Genomic DNA, 12,500 nt, shown 5'->3' with positions numbered 1-12,500 from the left:
GAGCGTGGCATAAAACTAGCTTTGTAGCAACGCAATGCAACGCCACGCCACCCCACGCCACGCCACGCCACCCCACCCCACGCCAAGCCACGCCACGCCACGCCACGCCACGCCACGCCACGCCACCCCACGCTCTATCTTGTGTTCCGCGGTCACAAGAACGAGTCCTCTTGCGTCAGCGGGCCGGACCGAGGTGTGCGTGCGTGCGTGCGTGCGTGCGTGCGTGCGTATGTGTGTGCGGCCATGGATACGCTGTGCAAATGAATCCCTGGCGAGGAGCTGCTTCCTGTGGAGAGGGCCCAATCAGAAGAGCGCGGGCCTCTGCAGTGCATAATCAGGAGAGCGGCGGTGCCCACAGCAGAGCCCCAGGGACCCGCCCAGGCTATTGATTGGGTGGCCGCGCGTCTTGGCTCTTAAATGCCACACTCCTATTAGACACTAATTAGTGACTAACAAGTGCCCAAGTTGCCCGACTGCACACAAGTTATTGTGCGAACACTCTGTACTTGTTTCTGGCTAAATTCAGTGTTTAATTTCTTATTATCTTTAGAAATATCTTCATCATGAATATTCATCTTCATCGAGGTATTTCTTGAAATGAAAGTATTTGTATTTAATGTCAAGGGTGTGGAAGGGAATAACTTGGTTGAGGAATGTTTGAAATGGCTGGAACCAACAGACTGCAAGACTGTAAATGTAATGTTTTTTGAGCTGGTATCAAGATTTGATCATTCTTCATTCATACATTTCAATACTGAAAGATATTTCTGTGTGTATTTTATTGATGTTTTAGAACTGAAGAGACTGAAATGTGGTGTTGTGTTTCTGTGTATTTCTTGACCAAACCACACAGCACTTGAGTGTTTGTTCAGCAGGGAATACTCCTGTGACCGTTACATAAGGTCTACTGGTGCTGACGCACTGACCGCTATCTATGACTGAAAGCATAATCAGATCTGACCGCATCTGAGTACAGGTACATCAGAGTAACACGCACGCACGCACGCACGCTCAGACACACACACACACACACACACACACACACACACACACACACACACACACACACACACACACACACACACACACACACACACACACACACACACACACACACACACACACACACACACACAACCAGACAGACAGACAGACACAGACACACACACACAGAGACAGACACACACACACACACCCAGACACAGACAGACACACACACACACACACACACACAACCGCCTCTCTTTATTTACACTAGCGGTATATGTAAATGACTATAGGGACTAGTACGCTGGCTCTGTAAAGCACAGTGAGAGTGTGCCATTGGCCAGTGCGCTAGTGAGAGTGTGCCATTGGCCAGTGCGCTAGTGAGAGTGTGCCATTGGCCAGTGCGCTAGTGAGAGTGTGCCATTGGCCAGTGCGCTAGTGAGAGTGCCATTGGCCAGTGCGCTAGTGAGAGTGTGCCATTGGCCAGTGCGCTAGTGAGAGTGTGCCATTGGCCAGTGCGCTAGTGAGAGTGTGCCATTGGCCAGTGCGCTAGTGAGAGTGTGCCATTGGCCAGTGCGCTAGTGAGAGTGTGCCATTGGCCAGTGCGCTAGTGAGAGTGTGCCATTGGCCAGTGCGCTAGTGAGAGTGTGCCATTGGCCAGTGCGCTAGTGAGAGTGTGTCATTGGCCAGTGCGCTAGTGAGAGTGTGCCATTGGCCAGTGCGCTAGTGAGAGTGTACCAGTGCGCTAGTGAGAGTGTGCCATTGGCCAGTGCGCTAGTGAGAGTGTACCAGTGCGCTAGTGAGAGTGTGCCATTGGCCAGTGCGCTAGTGAGAGTGTGTCATTGGCCAGTGTGCTAGTGAGAGTGTGCCATTGGCCAGTGCGCTAGTGAGAGTGTACCAGTGCGCTAGTGAGAGTGTACCAGTGCGCTAGTGAGAGTGTACCAGTGCGCTAGTGAGAGTGTGCCATTGGCCAGTGCGCTAGTGAGAGTGTGCCAGTGCGCTAGTGGTGTGCTGGCGTGTAGCCTAGCCTGAGTGCTAGGTCACTGAAAGCCAAGCTGCACTGAGCTGAGCTGCTCCCTGATGCAGCGTGTCGAGAGGCGTGCCACTGTCCCCCAGCAGCTGGGAATGCGTTGCCCGGCGGCGGGGGAACTTTTGACCCCTCCAGCAGACTGTTGGTTCAGGTCGCCATGACCGCGAGCGAGCGTGCGTGCAGCGGGCCGGTGGACGGGACAGGAGCCCAGTTTAAATATTTGCCACCGCGTGAGCGGAATATGAACGTCTCCATGGTAACGCAGCTCAGCGGCCGTGCCACAGGTCTCTGGGAAACGCCAACTGCTCTGCACCACCCCGGTGCACTATGGGAAAACTTCTGTTTCGGCTTTCTGATTTTCTTTCTTTTTTTTTTTTTTTTTCATCTCTCATTGTGGTCATCTGTTGTCCAGTTGCTCCCTGTTGCTCACAATCTGCAGTTGAGAGAGCAGAGGGTTTCTTTAAATATATTTTTTGGGCATTTTTTGCCTTTATTTGGACAGGACAGTGAAGATAGACAGGAAGTGAGTGGGAGAGAGAGAGAGATGGGGGGGGACCAGGACATGACTGCAGGTCGGACTCGAACCTGGCTCCCCGTGGGTGCTAGGACCAGTTCATGGTATGGAGGCTGTAACCTGCTCCGCCCCCATGAGCAGAGTCTTTTACCCCATCTTACCCTGACCTTGTTGTTCTCCCCCCAGCACTCTTACTGGTGAAGTGCCTTGTGAGATGAAAGTGTCGGCTTAATGAGTAGGTGAACACGCTGTCATTCGGCCATCCCGCTCGTTTTGGTCTCCTGTCCTGATGTCAAAGCACAGCCGAGAGCTGAGGTAATGGGAGGCTTCTGGGGCTTCAGTCGCTTACTGTGCGTAGTGAGGTTTTGGGGCCTTGTGCTGCACCTGTTGAATCCTATAGGAGTTTTGGGGCCTTGTGTTGCACCTGTGGAATCCTATAGGGGTTTTGGGGCCTTGTGCTGCACCTGTGGAATCCTATAGGGGTTTTGGGGCCTTGTGCTGCACCTGTGGAATCCTATAGGGGTTTTGGGGCCTTGTGCTGCACCTGTGGAATCCTATAGGAGTTTTGGGGCCTTGTGCTGCACCTGTGGAATCCTATAGGAGTTTTGGGGCCTTGTGCTGCTCCTGTTGAGGTTTTGGGGCCTCAGTGCCTTACTGTAGCTGTAATGGTGTTGCTCTATTTGAATCAGGTCCCTTTCCACAGGTGTATACTGTACAATCAAGCACCTACAGTATGAATGCAGACTCCATGATTAATACACCTGAGGAAAGGGACCTGGTGAACCCCATGAGTAGGAGTTTTGGGGCCTCGTTGCCTTACTGCACCTGTAACGGTGTTGCTATATTCAAACCCCACAGGAGCTTTATCACGCCTGGCTCCAGGCAGGTTGATCAAGTCTCACCTTGACCCGCTGGCAGGATCAGCGTGCAGTCTTTTGTTGTTGTAGTGCGTGCAAGTCTGCACGGAATGTCTTTCGGTGCTTGTGCGATGGTTGTTTTAAGATTTGGACCATTGCCTGGTAGCCCATCAGTGTATCTGTTCAGCTCGCCTGGTGAGGCACATTAAACGAATCCAAAGCAATCACTGTTTAAATTGGGAAGGTCACATATGTTCTGCTCCAGTAAAGCCAAAGCCCTGCCATGTGTCCCAGATTTACATGAAGGATACACAACTTTCTTTCTGCCAGTTGCCATTTATTGTTGCAGTTTCTGTCCACCATTGGATAGCATGGATAATAAAAATATATATTGTATGTGAATCTGTTTGTAGGGGTAAACAAAAGTAATGAATGTGTGTCCTGTTGGATCTGGAGACTGACCGGTCTGTGAGCGATGACTCTCTAATGAAGTGCCCATCTAGAGTTGCAGTAAATGATCTGCGACGACATAACAGACGAGCCCTGAAGCAAGTTATAAGTAACTGGTGGACTTCAGAAAGTGATTGTGCAACTAGTCAGTAACACTGGGCACGTATCTTGGCCATGAAGACTGCAGCGGTATAATTAGAAAGGGGCCATACGTGCTGTGAGATATGACATCATGTGCGTGAGGCTGGTAAAGGAGAGGCTAAACGAGCTAATGAAAGCGCTAACTAGCCATGGAAATGAGCCAGCAAGAGATCAGACAAGGCCGGCACAACTAGAGGACAAATGAAGGTCACCGTTAACTAGAAGGTCCAGATGTAATGTAAAGGAAGACATAGATAGATAGATAGATAGATAGATAGATAGATAGATACTTTATTGATCCCCAAGGGGAAATTCAAGACATGACCGATATCAGACAATAAGGGGAAATTAGGACAAGAAGCCATTATGCAAACGAGTGAAAGTGTTGGTCTCGGTCGTCAGTCGTCACGAGTCGGAGTCAGTTGGAAGCAGGGGCGGTATTGCGGAGGACTCCGACGTATTGCATCATTAATCGCGTCTGGTGTCACGCACGTCCACTCATGTGCTCGTGATGCCGTCCACGTCGTCCGTCAGAGCCCCGCACACCTCCTCCTCCTCCTGCTCCTCCACGTCCCTGCGTTGCGTTGCAGCAATAACCTGCAGATTGGCTCATTCCTGCGTGACGGACTCGGCAGCGTGAGAGGCGGCCATCAGCGGGGGTCATCTCCGTCTCGGCGTGGAAGTTACGGCCGCCAGAGTCATTACCGTCGTCTGGCGGCGAGCGGTTTGGGTGATTTGCACTCGGCGATGTTTGTCTGTCTGTTTGTTTGTTTTTTGCTTGTTTGTTTGTGTTGTTGGAGTGGAGCGTTTCCTGCCCCGATTCGTCGCCGCTATCTCTGGACGCCAGCGCGGTTATCAGGGCGCTTCAGCCCCGACTGCTCCCAGCATGCCCTGCTTCTCGGGGCATATTTACGGCCGCGCTCGACGGCTTGGCCCGCCGACGACTTCATGGTCTAATCTCGTCGTTATTGGATTTCTTACGTGGGTTTAACAAGCGCCGCCTGCAACTCTTGGAGTTTATGAGCAGCTATCCCATTATCTGTGGGCCAGTGTTGGCCGCACACTTATCCCAGCTTTTGTTACTTAGGGAGACCGTTAATCTTCTTTGCGTGTTTCGGTGACCGTCTTTGTCAAAGGTTGAGAAACTAATCCATCCGTCAGTGACATCCAACGCGGGACTGTGCCAGACTATGTGACCATTACAGCTACATCACCTGCACCAGTTCTAAATCTGCTCCCCTTGATCCGTGGCCAATGCGTACCAGGAAGTAGGACACCAGGAACGGGTCACTTCCTGTGAAGCTGGGCACTTAACTCATTTGAAGGCCCCTCTGTCTAACAGTGGAGGGGTTTTTTTTGCGAGGCTAATATGCATATTTGAACTACAAATCGGCTGCATGAAGTTTTGACCAGATAGGGATGGTCCAGCTTTGGCATTGCAGAGACCGGATTGGACCCCCATGTGAGTCCAGCTTTGGCATTGCAGAGACCGGATTGGACCCCCATGTGAGTCCAGCTTTGGCATTGCACAGGACCGAGACAGGATGGGATGCGAAGGCCAGACAGACAGACAGACGAAACTGGGAGTCGGGGCTGATACGGTTTGGGCTCTGGAGCTCTTGTGTATCATACAGAAATGATTGTTTATTGTTTTGACTGAGTCTGTCTGGCAGCCTCCCCCCCCCCCCCCCCCCCCCAAGTCTCCCTCTTTCTGAATGACTGCACTCATTCCTCCTGGGAAGTGATCAAACCTGCTGATCCATGGCCAGTATAATCGCATCAGGCCCTGTTGCCTGCTGTTTCTCTTGAAGCTGTTTCTGAGGCACGTCACCGCCTCACTCTTCGAGGTTGTTATTATCATCAGTGACACCAGGATATCCTCTAACGTGTCATTTGTTAGGAAGTGATTTCACATCTCGTATTTCCTTTATCACTTTTGGACATAAAAAAAGTGCAGAAACGGTGATGAAACGTTGCCCTTGTGGGCTACTACCATCTGCTGTGCGTGGAGAATTGTTCTTTGACCTCTAGTGAGCAGTCAGGAATGCTGGAGCAGAGAGCGACTGTTGAAAAGCTGTAAATATCTTTCTTGGTGCCAAAGTGGTGACGTGTGGCCCTCTGGAGGTCATTGGTGTTGCGTTTGAACTTGCCGAGAGGTGTCAGGCTCAAACGAGCTCTGTCAAACAGCTATTTATCACTCGTTTGGGAGACTTGTATCTCTGTTTCTACTTTCGCTTGGTGTTTCGTTCTGTGTTCTGAGTTTTGTTTTTCTGTCTTGTGTGTTTCTTTTCTGTCTTTTACGATGATTGACGTAGACAGCCAGTCTAACTTCATCAGCAAATTTGAATCAGGGACAGCCACTCGGCAAGCTCCTGGCTTGAAGCATACGCCTTGTGTTGGTGCCAGGACATTGGAAGATGGTTAAAGAGTTGAGAGAAAGTTGTTTATAATCTGACAAATGGCAGCTCATGGGAAAACTGGAGACATTGAATCACATAAAAAAAGATAGCCTGCTTCTGGAGAAGGAGATTTTGTACAGATCTCTTTAAGCCATCTGCCCTGAACGAGTGTGTGTGCGTGTGTGTGTGTGTGTGTGTGTGTGTGTGTGTGTGCGCATGTGTGCATGTGTTTGTGTGTTTGTGTGTGTGTGTGTTTGTGTGTGTGCATGTGTGCTTGAGTGTGTGTGTGTGTGTGTGTGTGTGTGTTTACGTGTGTGTGTGTGTTTGCGTGTGCGTGTGTGTATGTGTGTGTGTGTGTGTGTGTGAGTGTGTGGACTGAAGATCCACCAAAAGGCCATGGTGGGCCTTAGGGAGTTCTTCTCGTCTGTTCGATGTGGGAACTAGAGGCCTCACGAGAGAAAGAGAGCGAGAGAGCGAGAGCATCTTTCTTTAAAAGAGAAAGAGGATCCTCACGACAGACTGGAGATTGAGCCCTTGGGTTTCTACTGTCCACATGCCTGATGTGACCAGCTCATTGTGTGCAGGAGATTACAATGGACTGAGATCAAGTTCTCTTTTATATAGTCAGACATAGCCACCAGCACACACAAATCATTTATTGTTTTGTGATTCAATTTGGTGTGTGTGTGTGTGTGTGTGTAGCTTGAATATGTTTAGTGCCGATAGTGCACTCTACAGGGAAATACAATATGATGCCCATTTGGGATTGTTCATAAAGAAACGGTAGCTTATCTGAAAAATAAAACTGTGTCACAGGTGAGCCTCAACAAGACCTTTATGAGAAGGATGATCAGTAGGGTCTTTTGGCTCAGGCTAGACCTTCAAATCACTGCCTATTCCTCAGACAATGATCAAGCGACTTATGAAACATAGTCGAATCCTAGCTGGATTTATGGCATTGATCAAACTAGTTATGAAGCGTAGTCGAATCCTAACTGGAATTATGGCACTGATCAAACTAGTTATGAAGCGTAGTCGAATCCTAACTGGATTTATGGCACTGATCAAACTAGTTATGAGGCGTAGTCGATTCCTAGCTGGATTTATGGCTTGGAGTCCAGATGATGTCAATCAGTGCTGAGTCCATGTGGTCAGAGGGATTGAGAGGAAAGCTTGTGTCAGCGTGAGAGATGTTCTTCTGCTCACGCAGCACAATGCTCTACAGTTGGGAAACCTGTTTTGATTTTCCATCGCCTTCAGCCCTCACCATTGGTTTGGCCCAGTGGGTTGCTGACTGCTCTGTCATCTCAAGTTCACTTGAACACAACCGCTCCAGACACGTTAGCGTAAGCAGGCCTTTAGCTGATGAGCTGAGCTGGATGCTCATGTGCTGTTTGGAGCCACAGCTGTCAGCTGCCAGAGTGCTTGTGCCAGGGGGGGGGGGGGCAGATCTCTGTTAATGCCCCTCAGCACTTGTGCCAGGGAGGCAGATCTCTGTTTATGCCCCATTGGCCACCCTGCTGGGTTCCGTGTCTGTTCCCTGAATCTCTGGTAGATGTGGTGGAGCTTTGAGCCGTTACTGTGTCTGTTGTTCCCTGAATCTCTGGTGGATGTGGTGGAGCTTTGAGGCGTTACTGTGTCTGTTCCCTGAATCTAGATGTGGTGGAGCTTTGAGGCGTTACTGTGTCTGTTCCCTGAATCTAGATGTGGTGGAGCTTTGAGGGGTTCCATGTCTGGTCCCTGAATCTCTGGTAGATGTGGTTGAGCTTTGAGGGGTTCTGGTGAGCCAGCCAGCAGCACGTTGGACGGTCCGGTGGAGGTGATGATGGCGATGGTCATAATAACTGTGATGATCACTCAGAGCTGATCCTATTTCCCCCTCAGTTTGGCCTCTCTCCCTTTCCCTGACTCTCTCTCTCACTCTGTCTCTCTCTCACTCTGTCTCTCTCTCTCTCTGACTTTGTCTCTCTCACTCTCTCACACTCTTTCTCTCACTCTCTCTCTCTCTCTCTGTCACTCTCTGTCTCACAGGCACTGTTCACCCCACAACTGTTGCTGTAGTTTTGTGAGACCAGTGCTCAAATGCTTCAATACAGATAGTGTTTGAGCTGTGTGTGTGTGTGTGTGTGTGTGTGTGTGTGTGTGTGTGTGTGTGTGTGTGTGTGTGTGTGTGTGTGTGTGTGTGTGTGTGTGTGTGTGTGTGTGTGTGTGTGTGTGTGTGTGTGTGTGTGTGGTCTGCAATCCAACACAGTGTGCACACACACTCTGAAGCTCTATTTAAGGGAGGGGGAACTTCCAGACTTTTTTGGCCTGAACACAAAACTATTTCTGACTGCCGCCAAAATGTCAAAATGTCATTGATGAGGCCTGTAACAGAGTAGCAGAGCAGCTCGTTATTACGGGTGCACAGACAGATTAGCCATAGATGGGTATACTATCGGCCCATATCTACCTTGTTGACTGATGTTGGCTATTGGTAAATACTGTAGATGTTATGTTGTGACAATTCTGCCGTAGCTAACTGTGTTATGCACAGACAGGCACGTCCAGAGTGCTATGAAGGGTTACAAGACTTGAAAATAAAGACTTTTGTTTATAGCTTGTCAATAGAAAGATATCTGTGTCAGCATTGTGTATAGGCTGGATAGGGTCAAATCTGTGCCATGATGCTCCTTATAATCAAATCTACGCCATGAGGATCAAGAATGCACCAGTAATCGATCTGATTATTTTTCGAAAATATATCATAAAAAGATGCATTTCTCTCTTGATGCATTTGACTTCTTTGTTTCTGACTATTGACTTTTGTATATCTGACAAAGATGCCGCTTTCATTTGTATATCTGACTAAGATACCTCTCTCTTGTGTGTATCTAACTAAGATACCTCTCTCTTGTGTGTATCTAACTAAGATGCCTCTGTGTTGTGTGTATCTAACTAAGATACCTCTCTCTTGTGTGTATCTAACTAAGATACCTCTCTCTTGTGTGTATCTAACTAAGATACCTCTCTCTTGTGTGTATCTAACTAAGATACCTCTCTCTTGTGTGTATCTAACTAAGATACCTCTCTCTTGTGTGTATCTAACTAAGATACCTCTCTCTTGTGTGTATCTAACTAAGATGCCTCTGTGTTGTGTGTATCTAACTAAGATACCTCTCTCTTGTGTGTATCTAACTAAGATGCCTCTGTCTTGTGTGTATCTAACTAAGATATCTCTCCTTTGTGAAGAGCTCCTTGCGTTGTTCCCTGTTGCGTGACGTGACTGAGGCTGCAGGACTCGAGCCCAAGTTGGAAAATTGAATCCACAGAAGTGGTCAGGGAGGCCTGAGCCGTCCTTTTCACTGCGATTGAAACGGATCGCTCTCCTCCCGCGGCTGACATGGAGCATAAGGCACAGTGCTCATCTCTCTCTCTCACTCTCTCACACACACACACACACACACACACACACACACACACACACACACACACACCAAAAGAAGGAGAGGGATGATGATTGCAGCGGGCAGCTCACTGAGGAGAGGGATGAAGGCATCCACTGTTGCCACAGCAGAGTTAATCGCCCACCACCACTCTGAGTTTATGTCTGTAGAGGCTTCACTCTGACGTGGTGGGAGTTCATGTCTGTAGAGGCTTCATTCTGACGTGGTGGGAGTTCATGTCTGTAGAGGCTTCATTCTGACGTGGTGGGAGTTTATGTCTGTAGAGGCTTCATTCTGATGTGGTGGGAGTTTATGTCTGTAGGGGATTCACTCTGACGTGGTGGGTCTCACGTGCTGGGCAGAGTGGCGGACACTTCCTCCCACGGTGGTCTTTGATACGGAAGGCAGACAGAAGTGATCAGCCAATCAAAAGCACATGGGGAACGGGCCTCAAAAGTGGCCGTCAACCAGGAGTGTAAGAACAACTCATGTCAACAAAGAGGAGGTTTGCAACTGGCATGATGTGAGTAGAGAGAGAGAGAGAGAGAGAGAAAGCGAGACAGAGAAAGAGAGCTAGAGGGCCTTGGAAAGAAAGAGAAAGAAAGAAAGAAAGAAATGCAGGAAAGGCCGGGGGAGATTGGGGAGGAGGGCTGTCCCCTCATTTCACATGGACAGGATGGTTCACTGGTTTTTAATTAAAGATATGGTCTTTTCAATCATTTGCCATTATGGCCCTTCAAATGGCTTTACAGGACATGGCCCTCTTGATAGCTTGTGACACCGTGCTGGACCGCAATCGCTCCCTCTCTCTGCGGTGTTGTGCGTGGAATAGCGTTTAGTCACACGTAGAAAAGAAGCGTTAAAACCTTTGGATTCACCAGAAAATAATAGATGGACTGATCTGTATAGAGCTAGAGCCTGTATTCAGCTACTGAAAGTGATATTTAGTTATGTGGTCACACTAATCCATGTGACAGAGCAAGTATTTCAAGTTTTACATTTGATTTGCGATGTCAGGTCCTTGAAATGTCGTGTGTGTGTGTGTGTGTGTGTGTGCGCGGGCGGGCGGGTGGGCGGGCGCGTGTTGAGGTCAGTGGGCTGCTTCATGATACAGCTTTGTGTGTGTATGCGTGTGTATGCGTACGTGTGTGTGTATGTTGAGGTCACTGGACTGCTTCATGGTACCGCTGATCTGTCAGATGTGCTCCTCTGACTGATGGAAGAACCAGAGCAGAACCAGATGGAGCCCAGATCAGAACTATTAAAGCCCAGAACACACTCCCCTTGCCTTCCACAACAGACTCCCCTTGCCTTCCACAACAGACTCCCCTTGCCTTCCACAACAGACTCCCCTTGCCTTCCAGAACTTGGGAAGACCTGGTGGCTGAATGATCGGAATGGGTTAGATTAGGATGAGGACTGGGACGCCATTATTATCGGCCCGTCTCTCCAGGCCTGTCTCTCTGGAGTGCTCCAGAAACATCCGGAAGTTGTGACTATGTGCGGCGTACAGTACATCTCTCAGTTCAGCAGCCCCAAGGAGAGGTCCAGAGGCAGCACACACACACACACACACACACACACACACACAGTTATATTGGGTTGGCCCACATCAGCTCTGCCCCCTTGACCTCGCTAATTATCTCCGTAATAGTAGGAGGGTCACCATAAGGCCCGTCTTTATTAAGATTTCAGGATAGTCTTATCTCGTATCTCGAGTGTGTTGGCCACCTTCCTCTTAATGAGGAGGAGCTGTGCCTATAAACTGCAGAAAGGTTTACTTGTTTTATTTGGGCCATAGGTTACAAAACCTACTTTAAAGAAGAGAAACATTATACAGCACAACCATTTGTGGGCACACACATTTCTGTCTCTCATCGTTGCTTCCAGTATGGATGAAGATGTCCATTTAAGAGGCATTGTTGTTCACCATCTCGGTGACCAGGAACCTCTAAAAACAGGCCTGAGGTGTGTGTGTTGAGGACCTGGAGCAGCTTCTTATGTAAACTGGGGACAGCTGTGGTGTTGGTGTTCAGGGGGCTATTTAGGTCCCAACATGATTCTGTACTCTGCTCGCAGGGTGAATAACTTACCACATAATTACCACTTGCTGCATAAACACATTGAAGAAAATGGAATACTTTTACTGTATATAGCTGTTAGTGTTTGGGAGCAGGTGTTTACTGAAACGGCTGAAGTGATTGTGACATGTTGGGTGGAGGTGCTAACTAAACAAGTTGGTGTTGTTGGGAGAGGTGAGCGCAGGTCCCCGCACCGGATTCTCTTTTAATGGAGGCCATGGGCCATGCCTGCAGAGAGTTAACAGCCTCTCCTCCCTCTCTCTTCCACTCCCTCTCTCTTTCTCTTTCTCTCCCCCTCCCTCTCTCTTCCACTCCCTCTCCCCTCTCTCTTTTTCTCTCTCTCCCTCTCTCTCTTTCTCTCTCTCTCTCTCATCTCTCTTTCTCTCCCTCCAGAATCTGTATCCAATTTGCTCCCTCAACCATCTCTCATCTCTCTCTTATGTTCTCTCTCTCCTTTTCTCACTCTTCCTTTCATCTCCTTCACCATTCCATCTTTGTCCATCATTCTGTCCTTCAATCCCTGTCTTCTTCCCCCCCCTCCCTCCTCCCCTGCTCCTCCTCTCTCCCCCCCTCCTCTCCTCTCCTCTCCTCTCTTCACCTGCTCCTTTCATGGCCC

The 12,500-nt window shown here is 49.1% G+C and overlaps 1 protein-coding gene across 1 annotated transcript in view; it reads left to right on the top strand.

The window, feature by feature from the left end:
• The window catches only part of ppm1lb (protein phosphatase, Mg2+/Mn2+ dependent, 1Lb), a 78,804-nt gene that overhangs the window by 40,569 nt on the left and 25,735 nt on the right, over window positions 1-12,500 (top strand). The gene's annotated exons all lie outside the window — the stretch shown is intronic.

Source organism: Sardina pilchardus, chromosome 13, assembly GCF_963854185.1.
Source record: "Sardina pilchardus chromosome 13, fSarPil1.1, whole genome shotgun sequence".
Classification (NCBI taxonomy): Eukaryota; Metazoa; Chordata; class Actinopteri; order Clupeiformes; family Clupeidae; genus Sardina; species Sardina pilchardus.
The sequence above is the reverse complement of the archived record's forward strand: the minus strand, read 5'-3'. Positions and strand labels throughout refer to the sequence as shown.